The sequence below is a fragment of the Phragmites australis genome, chromosome 4, assembly GCF_958298935.1.
Source record: "Phragmites australis chromosome 4, lpPhrAust1.1, whole genome shotgun sequence".
NCBI lineage: Eukaryota > Viridiplantae > Streptophyta > Magnoliopsida > Poales > Poaceae > Phragmites > Phragmites australis.
The window spans coordinates 38,592,132-38,599,514 of NC_084924.1; positions in this window are offsets into that span (position 1 = coordinate 38,592,132).

Consider the following 7,383-nt stretch of genomic DNA (forward strand, 5'->3'; position numbering starts at 1 on the left):
GGTATACCCCGAAAATATTGTTAGGGATTAACTCTTCACAATTGGGGTACCTTTAAGATCAGGGATCAAGCACAAATAAGACACGCGATGCAGACAGGTTCAGGCCCTCCGCTGGAGTAATACACTATGTCATGTATAGAGGTTGATGTATTTATATTCTCTCGAGTACAAGCAAGCTAGTTAGACCTATTACTAGACCTATTACAAGGAGTATATAAGATCTAAACTAAACTAGAGTTGAAGTCGCCGAGTATCTCCAATGGTCTTGGTGCTTATGTCGAGTTGAGTCGTGTTGAACTACTCTAGGTCATCGAAGTTGATGATCCAATGACTCCAAACAGAACAGATCTTGGTGCTTCTGGTTGTAGTTCTAGTTGTCCTTACAGGGGACTGGGTCCACGCCTTATATAGGCTCTGACACTGCCTTGAATCTTGCCACAATTGATGTGGAGTCCCCCATCTTGTCGACCAAGGAAAGGCAGTTGAATCCAGCATGGATACTAGTTGTACTCGAGTCGGTTAACCTGATCGAGACCTTCCTAGTATGGGATTTCATGATTTCCGAGTATACCGGGTCCGTAGATTGGGGTCCGCAATATCCGGAGTGGTTAAAGATATGAACAAAGTATCATATCCATATATGATGTACTCTATATGCGTATATACCCTATATTTATATATTCGACAGTAGCCCCCTAACTCTGCTCAGTAAGATGGATTTTTACAAGCATCTACTCGAGTACTGCCAAGTCCAAACTTGGTCGAGTAAGGTAGATCAAGCATGCAGTCAAAAGAATCGAGCAAGGAAAAGCTCTATTCTGAGTATCGAGTGGAAACATTATTGGACCGAGTGCCCTACCGTTGTCTGCACTTGACTTGAGAAAGGCTTGAAAAACTCGACTTCCTAACATCCATCTCTGAGTAAAGTTAAAAAGAACATCTCCAGAATTTAAAACGTTGGGTATAGGTGCATTTAATGCACCAGACGGGCATGTAGAGATTCGCATGACGCCATCATCCTGTCTTTCACGCCGAACGAGGCGCCACAATGGTGCGAGCAGTTACCAAAGAAAATGTTGAACTCTAAAATATTCATCCGCACAAACTTGGACTGTAGCCATTCTTCACCCTTGCACTGCCAGTTCTTTCACTCAAGCCTTCTCCTTTGTTCGCTCAGTCACGTGCTGCCAAACAGAAATCTCCATCCCATGGCCTCCAGCCCTTCTAGGAACGTCACCTCTCTTTCCTGGCTGGAGAAAGACTCTACCTCGAAGGCTGCCGACACATCCCCCGAGCAATTATATGAGATGAGATTGCTAACGGAGGCATGGGGGATCTCGTCGATGCAAGAATCAATGCTCAAGAAACTTGAAGGCGAAGGCATCATTCCTCCTCGCGATTTGGCCAACTAAAAGCCAAGATCGGATGAGGAATTCCCATCCTGCCAATTCAACCACGAGATTGTGGTTTTGAATCCTTTTTTCCCTGCGGTTTAAATGTTCCTCCTTCTAAGTTTTTTTCTCAATGTACTCGATTGGTGCCAAATCAAACTCCACCACCTAAACCCTAACTCCATCACCATGTTTAGTGTTTTTGTTCACCTTTGTGAAGCCTTCCTCAGCGTCGAACCGAGTTTGAATCTTTTTCAATATTTCTACCATCTGAAGAAGAATACTAAAAATAAATGTGTCGGGGCTTGTGGTTTCCAACTGTGGAGTGAAATGAAGAATTCTTATATCCTGGTTGCTTTGATCTCCTCCTAGCAAAAATATTAGAAAAAACTTTGGTTTTATGTCTCCAATCCCGACCTCGTCACCTCTCCCTTGGTCTATAGAGGTATTCAGCCCCGCCCAAATTCGTCTTGTTCAAAGAAGCACTGCGAGCTCGACCATACTACCTATTAAGTCTAAAAGATTGGTGATGTTAGGTAGAGTGGCTTAATCAGGTGTGAAAGGATACTGATATCACCTAGAGGGGGGGGGGTGAATAGACATTCTTACAATATTAAAACTTCATAGTGGATTATACAGAATCTGGAACTTCCAGGTTCAATCCAGAACTTCAATTGGGAACTTCTAGGTTCAGAACATGAAACTGAAATTAAATAATGCCTTATGAGTTCTAGATCAAACCAAATGAAGCTGTGTGTTCCAAATGAAGATTCCAAGCAGATCCATGGAGTACCCACAGTCAATTTCACACGAACAAGTAGATGGAGCAAATTTTCTCAAATAGAGAGCAAGAACTCAAGAACAAGCAAACAAAGAGAGGAGACGTGTGATTTGTTTTCTGAAGTTCAGACACCTTCACTTGAGGTTCCTATGTCTCTATTGAGGGGCTCGATCACACTTGAGTCGGGCCTCTTTCAACCTTTTTCCTCACCAAGCTCGGTCATACTTGAGGTTGAGCTTTCACTCACCATCCTTCTTCACTTGCAATTGCAAAATCCAAGCCTTCACAAACTTTTTGCAGCACACCACAACCTTAGGTGCTCACCGGCTACGCCTAGCCGTTTAGGAGGTCCAAGCTCCAAGAGTAACAACAGGACGATGAATTTCTTGTTGATGAACTCGAATGCTCAAGATGAGTTATGCTCACTTGCTCTCAAACTTTCAACCTCTCAACCCAACTCACTTCTCTTCTCAAATCTCACACTAAAATGGAGTGGGGAGAGCTGTAATGGCTTTGGTTTTGAGTATTTTCATGGGAGCAGCACACCAAAGAGGGGGTGAGGGGGTATTTATACCCACCTCTAAAAAACTTTCCGTTAAAGCCAATAGATAGTACAATCCAGAACTTCCAAATTACATGAGTCAAACCCACCTGAGGACCCATGTCTGGATCAAGTTCAGAACCTCTGAACTGACCATAGAATCCAGAACTTATGGGTTCAAATAGATAACCCTAAACCAGATGTCATTTAGAACTTCCGGCCAATCCAGAACTTCCAAAATCAGCACAATTGACCATCTGAAAAACAACTATAACTTTTGATCCTGAAGTCCGATTTCAGCAATTTTGGACATTACGAAAAGCTTATTCAGAGGGCTACCTATCACACTAGAAAAAATGATCTCAAGTACAATAGATCAAAACTATGAACACTCCAAAACCCGATTCGGACACTTCCACACTTTCGGCACCGGACTCCTAAAGGGAACTCTCAACACAAACTAAAGTTGAAAATAGGTTCCCAGTGTTCGTCTGTGTTTTGTGTCTCTCTCTTTTGGGTAGGTTAGATACTCTTGAGCACTAAGACACGTCAAGTTGTTCTACGCTGCATCCCTCTTGATAGAGTGGCACACCTATACTCAAATTCAAATGTAAAACTAATTTGATCCATTTTGGGCCTTTGTATACCTTCAAGTACCGCTTTTTTCTTTCAAACCTTTTGGGTTGCCAACTTTCACATAATGTTCACTCCATCTCTTCTTGATTTTTCATGTGATTGATGTGAATCACCCATAGCTTCCCATGGCCTCGCACGGTTCATCGGCACAAAGCCTTCACTCGCCCTTCATCACCGCATTGGTCCTTCGGTGCCATGCCATTTGCTTACATTTCACCATTGGATGGTCCATTGTAGCCGAGCATCACTTACCCTTCATTGTCTTGTCATAGAAATCCACTTTGTATTTGGCATCTTCAATGAATTCACTTTTTCATATATGAAGTCCAATCTTTGTTCTTCACTCTTGGCATATTTGATATCTCAGTTAAAATTAGGTCTTCTTATGGATCCTAACCCCAACTCAATCTCAAGCATAAAGCACACGAGTTAGTCCATAAACTTTATTGACAACTTTGTACCTTATGGAGATTAAGTGACTTAGCTTTTATGTTTATTGTCAACCTTCTTGAGCTTCTTCTTCTTTTCATGAGCATCACTTACAGCTCAATTATCTTGATGCATATGTTTGATCTTCTTGGCATTCCTCAAAGAATCCATATCTTATCACTTATGCATCTCCTATAGAATAATCTACTAACAATTCTCAACAACATTGTTAGTCTATAGGTATTATCATTAACTTACCCAAGCATCACCTAGAGCTCATTTATCTTGATGCATATCGCTTCTCCATTCATCACCTATGAAACAACCTTATAACAACTATCAACAACATTGTTAGTCCATAGGTATTATCATTAATTACCAAAATCACACTTAGGGACTAGATGAACTTTCAGAGTGACATGTGGCTAAAGACCTCATCAATCGAAGGCTAAGCCCCTTGAAAGTGCGAGATCACTTTGCTTGGGAATATGCCGAAGACAGCGATAGCTCCCGGGACATGGCCGGATGTAAGACTTAGTTAGCCCTTAATGCTCTTTGTAGCCGTAATTGATCTTTATTGAGTGACTTCTCCCTTCTTTAGCTCTGTCTTTACAGGATGCCACTGCTCGATTAAACAAGCTGTTTGATGAGGGACAACAGTGCTCTATCCAGCCCTATTCCCTCAAGATTCCTCAACCATCGGTAAGAACTTGCTTGGATTAGAAGAGAAGCAATAATTATTGCATATTAGACTTGACTTGTCTTTTTTTATTTCAGGTGCCAGACTTCTACCAAGAAGACACTTCCTCTAGCACCAGCGATAAGGAGAATACACCAACTGGTCAAGAGGCTAAGGGTCACTTTGATCCAAGAGATCTTCATGGCCATCTAACCAACCTCCCCGCAAATGCACGCGGGGGAAAATCCATTGGTATTGAGATTGAATCTCTAAATGTGTACTTGTTCATCTGCCTCCCTGGTTATCAAGTAAATGATAATGAATGTCTGGTCTACATTGGTGGCCTTCTTTTAGGGAGAAAAAAATGTAACCCCTTGATCGCCTCCTTGAGAGAGCTCAATGCTTGATGACTCGGCCAAAGAGGTAACTTGCCTCGAGTTATCGCCCTTTCATTGCTCATTCTTTTTCAGTATTCACTCGATAAGCCCAGGATAATGAATTACTATTAGCTAATTTCTAGCAAGTGATTGCTCCCTTGACTTCGTCTGATTACCAAGCCATCCCTTCGACACATCCAACCCCAGTTGCAGGAGTGAAGTGGAAAAAATAACCATTAAAAAACAGAAATTGAACATCATCTCACACCTCCTGATTACCAGAGGTTTGGCTTGAATCTTCATCTTGATTAGCAGCTTTCCTTTCCCTTCCTCATCCTATCGATTGCAGGCCATCACTTCTAGAAAGCAAAAGAACAAACCTCAAGCGGGTCAGTCAACCTAATGACATCGACTTCTCCTGTTATGCCGCCTCTAGCTCCGCGAATGGAGAATCCTGCCATTGATGCACCTGAAGCAGACCTGCAACCTAAGAAAGTCGAGACCTTTGATATCGATCCCAACTGATGACCCTTTAGCGGCTATAGAGGTTGATGTGCGTTGGCCCGATCTTTCGAAAGATAATATGATAAGTCGATTGTTGGAGCTTCGACGTTGATAATCCAAAGACTCCAAATAGAACAGATCGAGAATCCTCGCAACCACTACACCACTACTCCGTGGTTATCAACCGTGCCAAGACGCGGTTGACCTCGCCAAGAAGCCTTTTCCTGCAAGCGAATTGAGAACACAAGCAAGAACAGGTAGATGCAATCTGAATATTGCTAATTACTAATGAAGTACTCGAGTTGGGGTTCAACCAATCGATAAACCCCGAAACTGTCTAAAACAGAATAATCTAAGCTAAACCCAAGCCTAAACTACGATGGCTATTGTGTATATATAGGGGGGATGTGAGGAGGTCGACCTAGGGTTATGCAGCTGTGAAAAGAGGCGTACACAAACTGGACTCCGACCCCGACACGATTACAAGACCCAAGAGGGTCCAATACGGTGGCAAAACACCTTATTTCTTTGACTTTGACTAAACTATAAGGAATATTTGGTTGAGCTCATATCTATTGGAAATATCTCGTCGTAAGATTTGCAGAATGTCCAAGGTTGCCTAAGACAGATTTCATATGAGAGAGTTATGCCCGTTTTACTGACGTGCTATCCCGCGACTCGAGCACGACCAAGACTTCGACCACGACCACGACTTCGACCATGACCACGACTAGAGCTTAGCCTCGAGTCCAAGTATACTTGGCCTTCAAGGGGTGACGTCCGGGTAAGGTTGTTGTGCTTCTCCTATGTTCCTAAGCAATAAAACATCACAAGAATTTAGTAGTAATCCATGCAAGGAAGCATGAACAACGAGAAACGAGTTCAGCTGGTAGTCTAATTGTCGTGCACGTGCTCTTGTAATTTGAACTTATATGACTTGAGGATTCTTGGCGGTATTGATCATATGAAAAGGAGCTACGGGCTCATCTTCCTCCCCTCCCCCTCTTGAATTGGAGTCGTTCTCGACTCAAGCTCATCTTCTGCTCCCAAATATGGCTTCAAATCTGAAATATTAAATGTGGGAATAACCGCAAAATCTGCAGGTAGGTCCAATTTGTATGCATTGTCATTGATTTTCTCAATTATCTTAAATGGTCCATCAGTTCTAGACATCAACTTTGACTTTCTTAGTTTTGGAAACCTATCATTCCTCAAATGCAACCAAACTAAATCACCTGATTCAAATTTTATTTTGTTCCTATCTTTACTTCCAGCAATCCTATACTTTTCAGTCATGCTCTCTATATTCTTTTTAGTTTCATGCAACTTATGAATAAATTCAACACATTTCTTAGCATTTAAATTAAGTCTTTCAAAAGTAGCCAAATGTAGTAAATCAATAGGAGTACGGGGATTAAATCCGTATACTACCTGGAACGGACTTACCTTGGTGGTGGAGTGTACTAACTTCTTGTAAGCAAATTCAACATGTGGTAAACACTCTTTTCACATCCTCAATTTTTTCTTTAGAACTGCTCGTAACATGGTCGATAATGCGCGGTTGATGACCTCTGTTTGACCATAAGTTTGAGTATGATACGTAGTAGAAAACAACAGCTTCGTCCCCAGTTTATTCCAAAATAATCTCCAAAAGTGACTCAAAAACTTTGCATCACGGTCCGAGACAATAGAATTGGTCACTCCATGTAGTCCAACAATTTTTCGGAAAGACAAATCAGCTATGTTTGTAACATCATTACTTTTGTGACAAGGTATAAAATGTGTCAATTTAGAGAATCGATCCACAACTACAAATATGCTATTCGTCTCCCTCATTGTCCTAGGCAGTCCTAACATAAAATCCAGAGAAATATCATCCTAAGGTGCACTAAGAACAGGAAGAGACACGTAAAGACCATGTAAATTTAAACGAGACTTAGCTTTATTGCAGGTGGTGCAACGTAAAATGTAGTGCTCGACGTCACGTCTCATCTTTGGCAAAAAGAAAATTGGCCATCTCGTACATCTTCAGTCTTCTTTGCTCC